Source organism: Pezoporus wallicus, unplaced genomic scaffold, assembly GCF_028554395.1.
Source record: "Pezoporus wallicus isolate ANWC-B61680 ecotype Strahan unplaced genomic scaffold, APGP_CSIRO_Pwel_v1 contig_3820, whole genome shotgun sequence".
Lineage (NCBI taxonomy): Eukaryota > Metazoa > Chordata > Aves > Psittaciformes > Psittacidae > Pezoporus > Pezoporus wallicus.
The window spans coordinates 1,127,306-1,139,470 of NW_026643060.1; the positions used below are offsets into that span (position 1 = coordinate 1,127,306).

General features: G+C 36.1%; 1 protein-coding gene across 4 annotated transcripts in view; it reads left to right on the forward strand.

Annotated features, from left to right (window-relative positions):
• The window catches only part of CDH11 (cadherin 11), an 81,319-nt gene that overhangs the window by 6,713 nt on the left and 62,441 nt on the right, over positions 1-12,165 (forward strand). Inside the window, exon 2 of one of the 4 annotated variants that reach the window (XM_057396592.1) lies at positions 6,183-6,274. The exons of the other annotated variants lie outside the window; for them this stretch is intronic. The gene's annotated coding sequence lies outside the window, so the exon portion shown is untranslated. The remainder of the gene's footprint in view (positions 1-6,182; positions 6,275-12,165) is intronic. 4 annotated transcript variants of the gene reach the window in all.

The following is a 12,165-nucleotide window of genomic DNA, read 5'->3' on the forward strand; positions in this document are numbered from 1 at the left end:
TGGTCTGTCCCTTCTTGATTTAAAGTAATTACCTCAAAGATCTTGGCTGCTGAATGAATAACTGAATTAATGCTTTCATCTTTTACCAAATTCTGTCTTCTTTTTATGTACGGAGACATTGTAAGGCAAACAAAAGAAATACAGTTTGTGCAAAGTTAGATGGCATTTGATCCAAAAATAAATGTATTTTAATTACCAGAGCAGAACACCTGTAAGTACACCAGCCCAAGACAAGGATTCTCAGTTAAGAGTTATATAACATTACGGATCTGCCTGTACCTTATGTGCACTTCATGCACATTTATCTATATTTTCATTTATATAGCTAAAATTAATTTTTGTGTGTTAGTGGAAATTTTTAATTGAAGCCACAGGTTAAAAAAATGCAAATTCGAATTCTTTGACAAAATTGACATTCAAAAGGTTTGTACCTAAGTCTTGGAAATAATTTTATCTGCAAGAAATCCTGAGGTAAATACAAGACTTTGAATAGTATTTTCAAAATAAAAACCTAGTCTTGTTAGCACTAGGAAACATACATGAAATTTTTGGATTAAATCTTATCCTTTCAGAACAGGTCTTCTGACAGGCAGACATCCCTTTCAGCTGACTTGACCACATATTGATATAGTTAGGTGTTTTGAAGTATCATTCAGTTCATTTTAGATCACTGTTCAAGGCAAGGTTTTAATGCATTTCTTCATCACAGGGTACGTTCTGGTCAATGCAGAAATGATTGTAAGCTTTCTCAGAGGAATGACCAGTATTAAAGCCATTGAATGCTGCCAGGTTAATTCAGAGTGTACAGCACAGTGATCAAAACCTCAGGTCTCATACTGCATGAACCACAGAGATTACCAAACTGATGTAACTGAGGAAATACTCAAACATTTATCCAGTGCACAAAGTGAACAGAAATTCTTAAAGATAACATCTTCTTCCCATTCTCTTTCAGCATATTTTTCTTGCAATTAAAATTCCAGTGAAAATCTTCAATATTTCACATTAGTGAAAGCTACTGCTCATTCACAGTTTCAAACCTAATTTCTCCAGACACAAGAGGTTTCAAAATTTTGAAAAGCCATTGAATAATTTTATTTGGGGTTCTGATTCAAATAGAAAAAATAGTCCACCACTGATTGTTTCCGTTTTATTTGTTACATATTTAGTTATAGCTGGTATAGCTGAGAGGATATGTCTGATTAGTATGCATTTCAATTCTTTTTAGCACAGTAGCAATTTCCATAGCTTTTTTTTTTTTCTTTTTCTAAAGCAAGAAGAAAACATAGCAGGCATTGACATTTACATACAAACAATTTATCATTTACATACAAAAAGGCTGATTATGTAGCAATACCAAGTGACTGTAGGTCAGATTTAGGATGGGCGTTATAGTTCTTTCTGTCCTTAAAATTGTGAAATTTGCAATATTTATGTGGAAAAAAAATGTGTTCATAAAGTATGAATATGTAGTCATGGTTCAAGTACTAAATTTAACAATCCTCTTAGAGATCTCTAGTATGTGGTTTTCTGTGGTCTTTGGCTATACCCCTGTAGTGAAGCTAGTTTAAGACTATCCCTTCCCCAGTGATGCCCAGCCCTGTGCTGCAGTTCACAGTCCACTGATCTATACAAAGTGGATTTGGAGACTTCAGAGCTAATTGGGATACCTCCATGATCAAAAACATGTACAGTAGTCAAGGTTACTGTCTATATGACCTTGGTAACATAGAGCCTGTGCTCCTAGGCATAGTTCTTGGCTTCTTAGGTTTCTGCATCATCATCCTGAGGTCACTGAAACTGCTTATGCTTAGACGATATTTCTTGTGCCTTACTTTATTAGCATCTGCTCTCCTCTACCATGAAAATCTAATATTAAGCGAACTTTTCACCTTCACAGTTTCCCGCTTTTCAAGGCAGACTTTGCTCTGCCCTCCATAACCTCCATTTTATCAGTTATAGTGGACTTTTCTAGCCTTTCTTTTTATTTTCATAATTTTTTTCTTTACTCAGCCATTGCTACTTATCCTCAAATGTGGAGACATTCTTCAATGACTGGGTGAGCCTAACACAGCACATGGCTTTTCCTTTAACAATTACTTCTACCTGAATTAAACAAGGACTTCTCATTCCTAGGCTGCAGTGTAATCACTGCAATCTTGTAATGTCCAGTTACCCTCTGTGAATGTTACTTAGTTTTTTGGATCCATAAGCAGAAGTCTTACTTTCTTTGTATTTGGCTAGGTATGCTAAACTACTGGGATATGATAAAAACTTATTCTTGGTATGTTCAATGACTTCCTATATATTCTAAACAAAGAAAACTCCACATTTAAATAAGGTGACATTAGTGTGATGTGAGAAACACTCAAGCAATATCATGAAAAAAGAAATGGAAACTAGCCTTACTGCCTCTCTAGACCATTCATATACAATATGCAGATGTCACATGTAACTAGGACACGATGAACCCCATTGAAAAAGGTAATGAAATGCAAAGATTTACTCCATGCTGCAGTGCTGAAGTGCTGTGACTCTATAGCATCACAAATTAGTAAGTGGCTGCTGGCCTTGGGTTTTAAAGAAGCAGTCAAAAAACATTATGAAAATCAAAAGTCACATTATAAAAGTCTATTTTCTTTCGAGTGGCACTGAGTTGACATTGAATCGTAGAATCACAGAATTATTAGGGTCGAAAGGGACCTCAAAGGTCATCTACTTCAAACTCACCTCCCATGGGCAGGGACACCTTCCACTAGACCAGGTTGCTCAAGGCCCCATCCATCTTATTGCAACCTTCAGTGTGTATTTGTAGATTTCAGAGGCTAGCTAAATGTCACCTTATTTAATATGCTCAGAATTTTGTTATTGTTGTTAGCAGACTTTTTACAATGACTTCTGTGAGCTGAGAAATTTAAACTATTTAACTGTTGTTTTCACTTTACTGTTCAAAATTCTGTCTAGTCAGTCTGATACAAACCAGAGGAACTGGAGTCCGTGGGGTTACTAATAGACATTGGTGTTGCTAAACAATATCCTTGATATGTAAATTTAAAGTATTTTTGGTAATTATATTAACTCATGTTTTTAAACAGAGTTTACATGGAGGTGCGCACTTCAGGGCTAAGCCAGCTTTTAGTCCTACTAGCATTAAGAACGCTCTCAATCCACCACCATATGTAGGAAATTGCACTAATATTTGTTTAATTATCCAATCAGATTGAACAAGAAATGAGTTTGGCTGAAATAATCAAGTCTATGGAGAAAGTGCCAGCTCTGATACTTACCAAGATTTGACAGTTGCTCGTTGTCATGACCTTGGCTTTTTTTATGATGAGTTAGAGGTCAGAAAGTGTGCTAGCTGTAATTACTGCCTTCATGAGATTCTGTAGTCTATCCTCTGCAGCAGACTTGAACCAGATTGTCTACATGTATCTCATTACTGATGGGACTGAGTGAAAATCTGTATTTTGTTCTTACAGCTGTTAAATCCTGTTTCTATCACCATATACAGCCTGTGGAACAGCTTAGCCCTTATATTTTCCTCAAAAATGAATGACTAGCAAGTTATTTTTTGAAAGCTGTACATAATGTGAGAAACACCAAAAACTGAACTTTTGCTTATTTTTTTTTGCAAAAAAATTAAAGGAGGTCATTGATATTTTATCAAGAAAAGAAAGTGATGTAAATGAAATTAATAATAGGTACAAAAGACTTTTCCATTGGTGTTAAATCAGTTTGCCTACTGGAGGATAGAAGAATTTTTCTGCCCAGAGGTATACCCCATCTGGAAACTAAATCCATTTTTAGTTGAAAAGAAATAATTCAAAATAAACTGCACAAATGCTTGTGTTTTAACTGTTTCCATGTGCTTAAATGTAGACTTTATTTAACCCATAAATGCTTTGAGCATTTTATTACTTTCAGTTAACAAATGCTAATTGCTTCTTGAATTTAAGATCAGCAGCTCCTCCTTTCAGGCTCTTCAATGTCACAAGGAGTGTTTTGAGTCAGATATGACAGTTTCCTGTTTCCCGTGTTAGTTATATATGCAGCTCCTGTAACTTAATGGAAAAAACATTCAATTATATACATATTAACTTCCTTTTTCGTTCTTACCAATTGATTATACGCTTTTCCCCTTTGGGCTTTATAAAAAGCCCCAGGATTTATTTTCCAACAAGTTAGAAGCATACCAACTTTTTAATAACATATCAAGTGTTTTAAACGTAAAGTCATGATTTCTGTCTACATCCTTACGCACTAAAATAATTTGTCTGTTATCTAAAGAAAGCCAGGCATATTCATTATGCTTTCCTAAGCTTGTATCCTTTGAATTGAGATGTCAGTCTGAACAACATGAATCCCTTTCCACAGCTGTGCCTTGAAAGACAGATGCCTTTCTACCATGAATGATGCCAGAAGATGTCCTGTTGTGAAACTGTTTTTCCCACTTCTCAGTAGTCTGGTGAGGTCATTTCCATAATCCATGGAACTGTTGCTAAAATTAGGGGTGTATATATATATATATATATATATATATATATGGCAATGTTGTTGAAGCTGTATAGGGAACTGAGTAAACGATCCCTATACATTAATTATGCCTTCTAATTATGCTGCTTGTTTTAGTAACCTCCTCACTTACTGAAAGGATCCTAGAATGAATGAAGAAGAGCCTAATTCTTCATTTATGGAAAGGAATTCTTTCAGTAGTCATATTCAAAATTACAGATCAGCTGAGAGGACAGCACCTGTACTGACTTCTGGTTTCTGTTGGCTTGGACTTTGACTTCTTAATGACTTCATCCAGGTGCTTGCATTTGAAGAGGGAGAAGAATGAAAGACTTAAATCTATCAGTTTGTTTTCCCTATTTTAAAAGTGTCCTTTCACCTGACTAGAAGAGTGTGTGCCCACTCTGGTTTCTTTTAGGGGAAATAGTTGGAAAGTATGGAACATGATGAAAACTTGTATTGCAAAGGCAAACCTCCTTGCTCCTCAGAAATATTTTTATGTGCCTCAGTGACATGCCATCTAAAGAGCAGCTTCCAAAGCATAATATTAATTCAAGTTAACTTGACTGAAAAATAAGTTCAGCTTGTTTAGGGAGAGAGTTTTAATCTTTCAATGAACTTTGCATCTAGCCTGTGGTTTTAGGATTCTATTGGACCTAGTATACCTATTGTACTCCTATTGGAGCAGCATCCCCAAATGACATTGAGGTGCTCACTTTGAAATGCCAGAATGTTGCATAAAATCTGCTGCTAGTGGCAAAGGATTAAAAACCACATGGGCTAGTTATCTGTTTGGAGCTTCAAACAGCCACATTCTACATCAAAAAGGGCTGCAGCAACTCGTTGATCAAAGCTCAGGTAATTTAATTATTTGCCTTCATGAATCAAGGGGTCCTTGAACAAGCTCAGGATGTCTGGATATTAGAATATAGGAAATTTATTGTTTCACTCCTTCTAATATTCCAACATCAAAGAGAGCTTTTCCCTATAAACAAAGCTGTCTGAAGTCAAAGAATTCAAGCAAAAGCTAGCATGGAGAGATTCAGTTTTCTAGGATCTTTGTGAGCTGGAAATTAAGCTGATTCCTGTAAGGTGAGATATTTACCACTGTGATTCTTTGTGTTTATTTTCTATAACCAAATCTTGCAAACTGAAATGCTTCGCTCCTACTCCTGTAAATTCACTTGCTGACATCGGTTTTCCTGTTTCTCAGTTTTACCTGAGTTTTTGTGCTCTGTTTTGCAAATATCTGTTTGCCAGACTCTGTCTATTTGACCATGTCATGCTTTGAGATTCAAATTAGCAGTGTGATGTGGACTGTGCACCCTAATTTGGAGGAGAGCTTTCATAGCAAATTCTTCCAGCAACCCCAGCCAGAAGTCAGTGTAAATTCAGGGTGGTGAGGAAAGCCTATGGTCTGAAAGAACAGTACTCAGTCCCAAGGGCTCTCTGTGCTTCTCACCATTGGTGGCAGTTGCATTAGTTGAGGATTAATGAAGTAAAAATTGGTTGGCAAATTTAAAACCCTAAGCATAGCAGAGATGTGCATGCTGATACAAGAATGGATTCTCAGCCTGCAAAACTAAATGACACTTTATTTCAGAGAAAGATTAATTCTTTTGTATCTTTCCCTTTTATTTTTATATTTTCTTCATTCGGTCTGCCAGACTTCTGTTCACAGCTGGGACCTGACTCCTCTTTTTAACATGTTCATGGAACAAACATAAACTAAACATAACATGTACTAAAATTTCTTATGGTAAGTGCCACACTCTGTGTGTTGTATGTTTATCCGTTATGTCATTTCCATGTAAAAGCTCTTAACATTGCCTGTGTTATCCTGGTTTTGTATCTGTTATGACCTGCAACAATACTGTATGTCAAAAAGCTATTGAAGCCAGGGGGCTGTCTTTGTGTAGACTGCTTCCTTACATATTAGCAGGAACAGAAATAAATTAGTAGGAGACAGTCAGAAGAGACAGGAAACAAATGCAGTCACTACATGTGGTGACAAATGTTTCTGAGAATAATATGGAAGTTACATACATAGAAAGAAATTAAAAGAGGTTGGCTCTTCCCACCTTCTCCTATTTACCTGTGAAATGATAAGTGCCACAAATTTCTAATACTGAAAATCCTTTTGCAAATGACAAATTTTCTTTAAAAATGACATGGAAATTTTATAGAAAAAAAGGACTGCAAAATTGTGATTAATACAATTAATTATTTCATATAACACAATAAATAATTAAGACAAGATTAAGAATGCATAATTCAGTATCATACTGGTGAGGAGCTCTACAGAGTATTTTGTTTTAAATGGTGACATGATACGTGGTGAGACATGCTCCTCTGCTTTGTGTGGAGAAGGTACAGCCCATTTCACATGTCAGCTACCTGCAAAACTGTTCTATTAGCTGCGTGCACTGCAGTTCCTTACAAGAAGGTTACAGAATGAAATCAACTATACCTATTTTTGTAAAGACATTGCAAATTTCTATCATAATTCCTAGGTAACTCTGTTGTTGGAAGAAAACATTGTTTTTGTCAAACTTTTGAAACCACTGAGTGTGATTTTTCAGTTTCTTCAATACGGACAGAAAACTGTGTTTTAAGCTTGATAGACCTAGCTTTTAATTTCAATTAACATGTTCAGATGTGATAATCTCATTCCATATTTTCCACGAGATCAGACAGCAGAAGGGTGATTATTTCATTCCAGGTGAAGTTATTTGACTGGTATCACACCAAATGTACAGTAGCATTCATGACTCCAGTATTATACTTGGCCAGGCAGTATTGCCAAAAAGGTGGTTTTATTTGTGTGTGTGTTTATGTACACATACATGCACACACAACATTATGTGTGTGTATATATACGCACATATGAGAACACTCACCTTACTCAACGTCTACCACAGTTCTACTGTGAAATTGCTGGTGACAAACAGGATCATATATATGAGTTTATAGAAGTATTAATTTCTGCCATATAAACTATGTGGTGATGTGAGTGGCTACATTTGCCGTGAATGATGTAGTGACTGTGCACATGCCTGTGCCATTACCAGAGGAGGAGGAATTGATTAGCAATAACACACTTCATTAACACTGCACTTTCTCAATCATTGTAATTGTGGCTCTTCCCCTGAAACATCAAGTGGAACAGGTTTCATTTCAACCAAATCAATCCAATGTGTTAAAATTTACATAATTTTCTCTCATTGCATTTATAGAGCAGCAGGAATTTTAATTTGCATTGTCTGCATAGTCTATAATCAAAGTGTTAAGAGCACAAGGTTTATTTATTATGTATGGCATATGGTGACAAATTTACACAATAGGCGGCATCTTGCTGAAATATCCCTTCTCTCCCCACACCCACCTCTGCAATTTTGGTTATAACTTATTTTCTATAAACCTGTTAAACCAATTGCACAAGCCTTTGAGTTCCAGAAGACATTTATTAGAGAGAGAGATCCTTAGAAAAATAAGTTAATAAAATGTCATACAGAAAGATGAGAGGTTCTAAGCTAAGGGAAAGCATTGGAAACTGGACTGTTTCCTGATTTTGGGAGAAGGCTGTTAAAAAAACCACTGTGGTATGGATTATCATTGTATACCAAAGACAGACATTTACAGATTGAATAGAAAGGTACCTTTTTTTCTTGTTCAGTGGCAATTACTGTAGGGAATCTATTCTATGATTTTTTTCCACCTGTTAAGGACTAAAAAGTAGCTAGGAAGTTAAATGCTCTAAATGTAAATTCCAACACTGCTATGGGCAACCTTTGCTTTATGAAAAAAAATGCTTAACGAGATATTTTTGATATAACATTGTTTTAGTAAACAGATAAACAGAGGATTTTGATAACATTTGTAGAATTTCAAAATACTTTCTAAATAAGGAACGCAAGTCATCCAGTAATTTATATATATAGGTCTTCTATGGAGTGTCACAGAACTACCATAGTGTGAGATTTATCATTTAGATCTTTGAATGACTGAGTTTTATGAGACATGCATCAGGTAGTACCTGTCTTCTTTTACTGCCCAAAGAAGGATATTAGGACTAAAACGTAGGAGTATACTTTTATTTTTATTATATCGTACTGTCTCGTAGTGCAACAGGATAAATAAATATCTTCCATGCACTAGCACGTACAGAAATTCAGGTCATACAAGATTTATCTATCTTTGATCAAAGAAAAAGTGTGTAGAACCTCTTAACAGTACTGCAGAATGTAGCTAGATGTTGAGAATCATGTATTTAGAAAGAGGTTACATGGGCACATGTTTGTCCTCTATCAAAACCTTCATACACATAATTTTATTAATACATAATTAAATCACTGATCTGATGGTAAGAGTTTAAAGCTGTCAGTGTATTGTATTTGAACTATATTTTAGTCCATGCTAAGAAAAGGACATGTGGGTGTATTACATGCCTGATGACTTGTATTTTCATGTTATATAAGTATTGAAGCAGACACAAATCTGACATTTGTGAATTTTTCGATCTTTGTATGAAGTTGGAATGAAACTTCAGTTTATACAGCAACTGTTAACATCCAGCATTTGCCAAAATGCTTCTAAACAGAGTTATGTCAGTGTAGCTGCAACAACTGCATACATAGACGCGACAATGAACACTATAAATTCACTTTACTGAAGTTCTAAGATTAATACATAGACAGTAAGGTAATGCTTAGTAGGTTTATAGAGGTGCAAAAGAGAAATGTAAAGCCAGTTAAACTTTGAGGGAGAGATTCAGGGTAAGAGGAGACTAATTCTGTAGCTGAGCTCACCAATAAAAAGGCCTGTTAAAGTGATTATGAAGCTGTAAGACTGTCCACTTTTTGGTTTGGTTTGGTTTGGTTTTGGTTTTCTTTGTTCTTTTTTTCATCTTTTCACAGAAGTTACTGTATGGGCTGCAGAGTCCTTGAGTGCCATCTCATTCTGCCATCAAAGCTCCTCTGAGAAGGGATTCTTTTGCCACCTTCCATCTTTTTACTTTCTTCCCTGTTTTCCCATGATTTCTCCACATCTATTGAGTATTGTTTAAAATCTGCAACTGAGCTGTCAAGAGGAGAAGGTTTACAGATAGATGGATGTAGCAAAGGCAAGTAAAGTAATAATTGTTACCTGTTTGCCCAGTTGTATTCTCGGAGATAAATGATGCTGATGCTCAGTATTCATATTGTTCTAGTGGAACCTTTCTGTATGACTGTAGAATAGGGGGTGAGGGAATGTGCTACAGCTTTTAAATGACTTCCTTTCAGCGAACAGTGTGTGACAATTGTACGAAACCCAAACTGACTCTGTGAGCTTTGCAGAGTATTCTTGTCAAATTGAAATCTTGCTTGACCCACACCTGGTTTTGGACTCTGATGTTTCCAAGCATCAGCACGTCTTGCTGTTGATTAAGCATCAGCTGAAAAAAATGCCAGTTGGAAATGTTACCAAAGCTGTTCTTTGTTAGAGCTCCTCCTGGCCACCTGAGGGGAGCCTGCCAGCCTGTTACGGGTGAGAACATATGCTCCTGAAAGAAGAAAAGGTGGAAGGTGGAAATAGTTAAAGAGCTAGATGCAATGCCAGTTCATGCTTCTCTGGGGAGTTGCACAGGGAGGTTAATTGAACCAAGTGAAGTTCTATGTTTCCATCTAACGCAGATTAAATAAACTCCTGAGTTCAATTGGGGAAATTTTACTTTATTCAGTAGCACCTCAGAGTTGGCTCAGTCCTGCTGCTTTGGGCTTTCTAGGAGAGTAAGACCTGCTGAAGTCTAAACAGAAGTACAGTCAATCTGCTGTTGCCATGAGAGTAAAATACAGTAGTCAAAGCCATATATCTTAACCAGCTCTGCTGATGTGATGGTTAGCAATGCACCTATTACTGAGGTACTATTGTTTATATCCTGCTTCATTCAATTTGATAGTTTTTCTTGTCTGTGGCTTCAGCAGCTGTCATGTAGATCAGACTTCAGCTGAAATCTGTGTTTGTGCCACACTTAATGAATAAGAAAAATGTGGTTTACAGCTCAGTATGAGAGATGAAAGAGAAATCAGATAAAGTTAAAATGATTTAGAAGTTTAGGAAGCTGTGTCTTCATCGGGCTAGAATAGAATAAAAAAAATAATAATCATTGCTCAGTTGAAATATCAGATAAAGATATTTATTATAAATATTATGGTACTACAAATAAACAGGAACACTATTTTTCTGCAAACCAAAATGCAGTTTCGCTATCAACTCAATAACTTAGCTTTGTTTGAAAAGGCTATAGCTAATCTGATTAGAGAAATGTGTTAAATTACAGTAACTAAAACACCAGCGGTGCTTCCTTTCTTATTCCATGAGGGATAGTTTGGCATCCAGGCAGGAGAAGGGAATGGTTCACCTTTCTCTTAGATTTTGTGGTTTAGGCAGGACTTAGGGAGGTTCAGATCAGACTCCCTCTGATTCTTTTTTGATTTGTACTTTTTTTTCTTCTGTAACATGGCATAAGTTTCGGAGGTTTTTTTATAGTATGATCTGGGGCTTTTATATAACAAACATGCTCTCCTTCCAGGACCTATGACAGTGGTGAAACCTTTCGATTTCTCAAGCTCTGCTATTACGTCGCATTATACTTTCAGGTTTTTGATCTTGTATTGTGTGTCTTCGGTTTACTATAGCATGTGCTGAAACCTGTATGCTGCAATACATGATCATGCTTGTAAGTGGATGCACCTTTCGAAAGTGCTTCTGCTTTGCCCACCTGAGGTGGCTGGAGTCAGAGACTAAAAATATCTGGTGCTCCTCTCTTTTTTTTTATGTGTGTATAGAAGCAATTTCTTTGCTTATTTGCATGATAATACAGGAGTGAGAGCAGACATCCCTTGTTTTAAGTGCTAATATTTACACCGTTCTTTAGACAAAAGTAAAAATATTAATTTTCACAGCTTTCAAAGGAAATAGATCAGCTTCAAATAGACAAAATATTTCACTAATTTAGTGTTTCTTTACCTCCTTGATCCTGTTTCAATTCAGGGGCTATACAAAACTTCAGTATTTAATAGGTTTTCGGAAACTTAGTTTTAAATCAGGGAAAAATCAGCAATATGACATTGCCAGCTCTAGAGGAAAAATGAAATGTCATGTAACTGAAATAAGCCCTATAACTCTTTGTGAGGCAATTTCATTTTTTTTTTTTTTCCCCTGGCTGATTAGATTTTATAAATATCCTGCTGTGTACAGGTATGTTCTCATCTCCACATCTACCAGTACAGGCTGATGTGTTGTCCTCCACTCTCAGATGACAAACAGCCAGCAGAAGTTAATGACAGCACTGGAATTTTTGGCATCGTTTTTACACTGCACTGACTCCATGCTCACAGGATAATTATCTCTCAGTTTTTCTTTATGTCACTGAATACAGGACATGCATTGGTGCTTCTTCAAGAAATTTCCAAAGAATTTTTCCATGAAACATCTGATATCTTGCTTGTGAGGAAATGGACCCTTGACTTCAAATATAGCTAACTCAGGGGTATCACCGACATCAGTTTATTGATTCCTCTTTTCTGAAGTGAATTTTGGGCAGGGTATAGCATTGTGATAAGGGATGAAAAACAACTATATATATTCCTGGTTATCTAAGTAATCTCA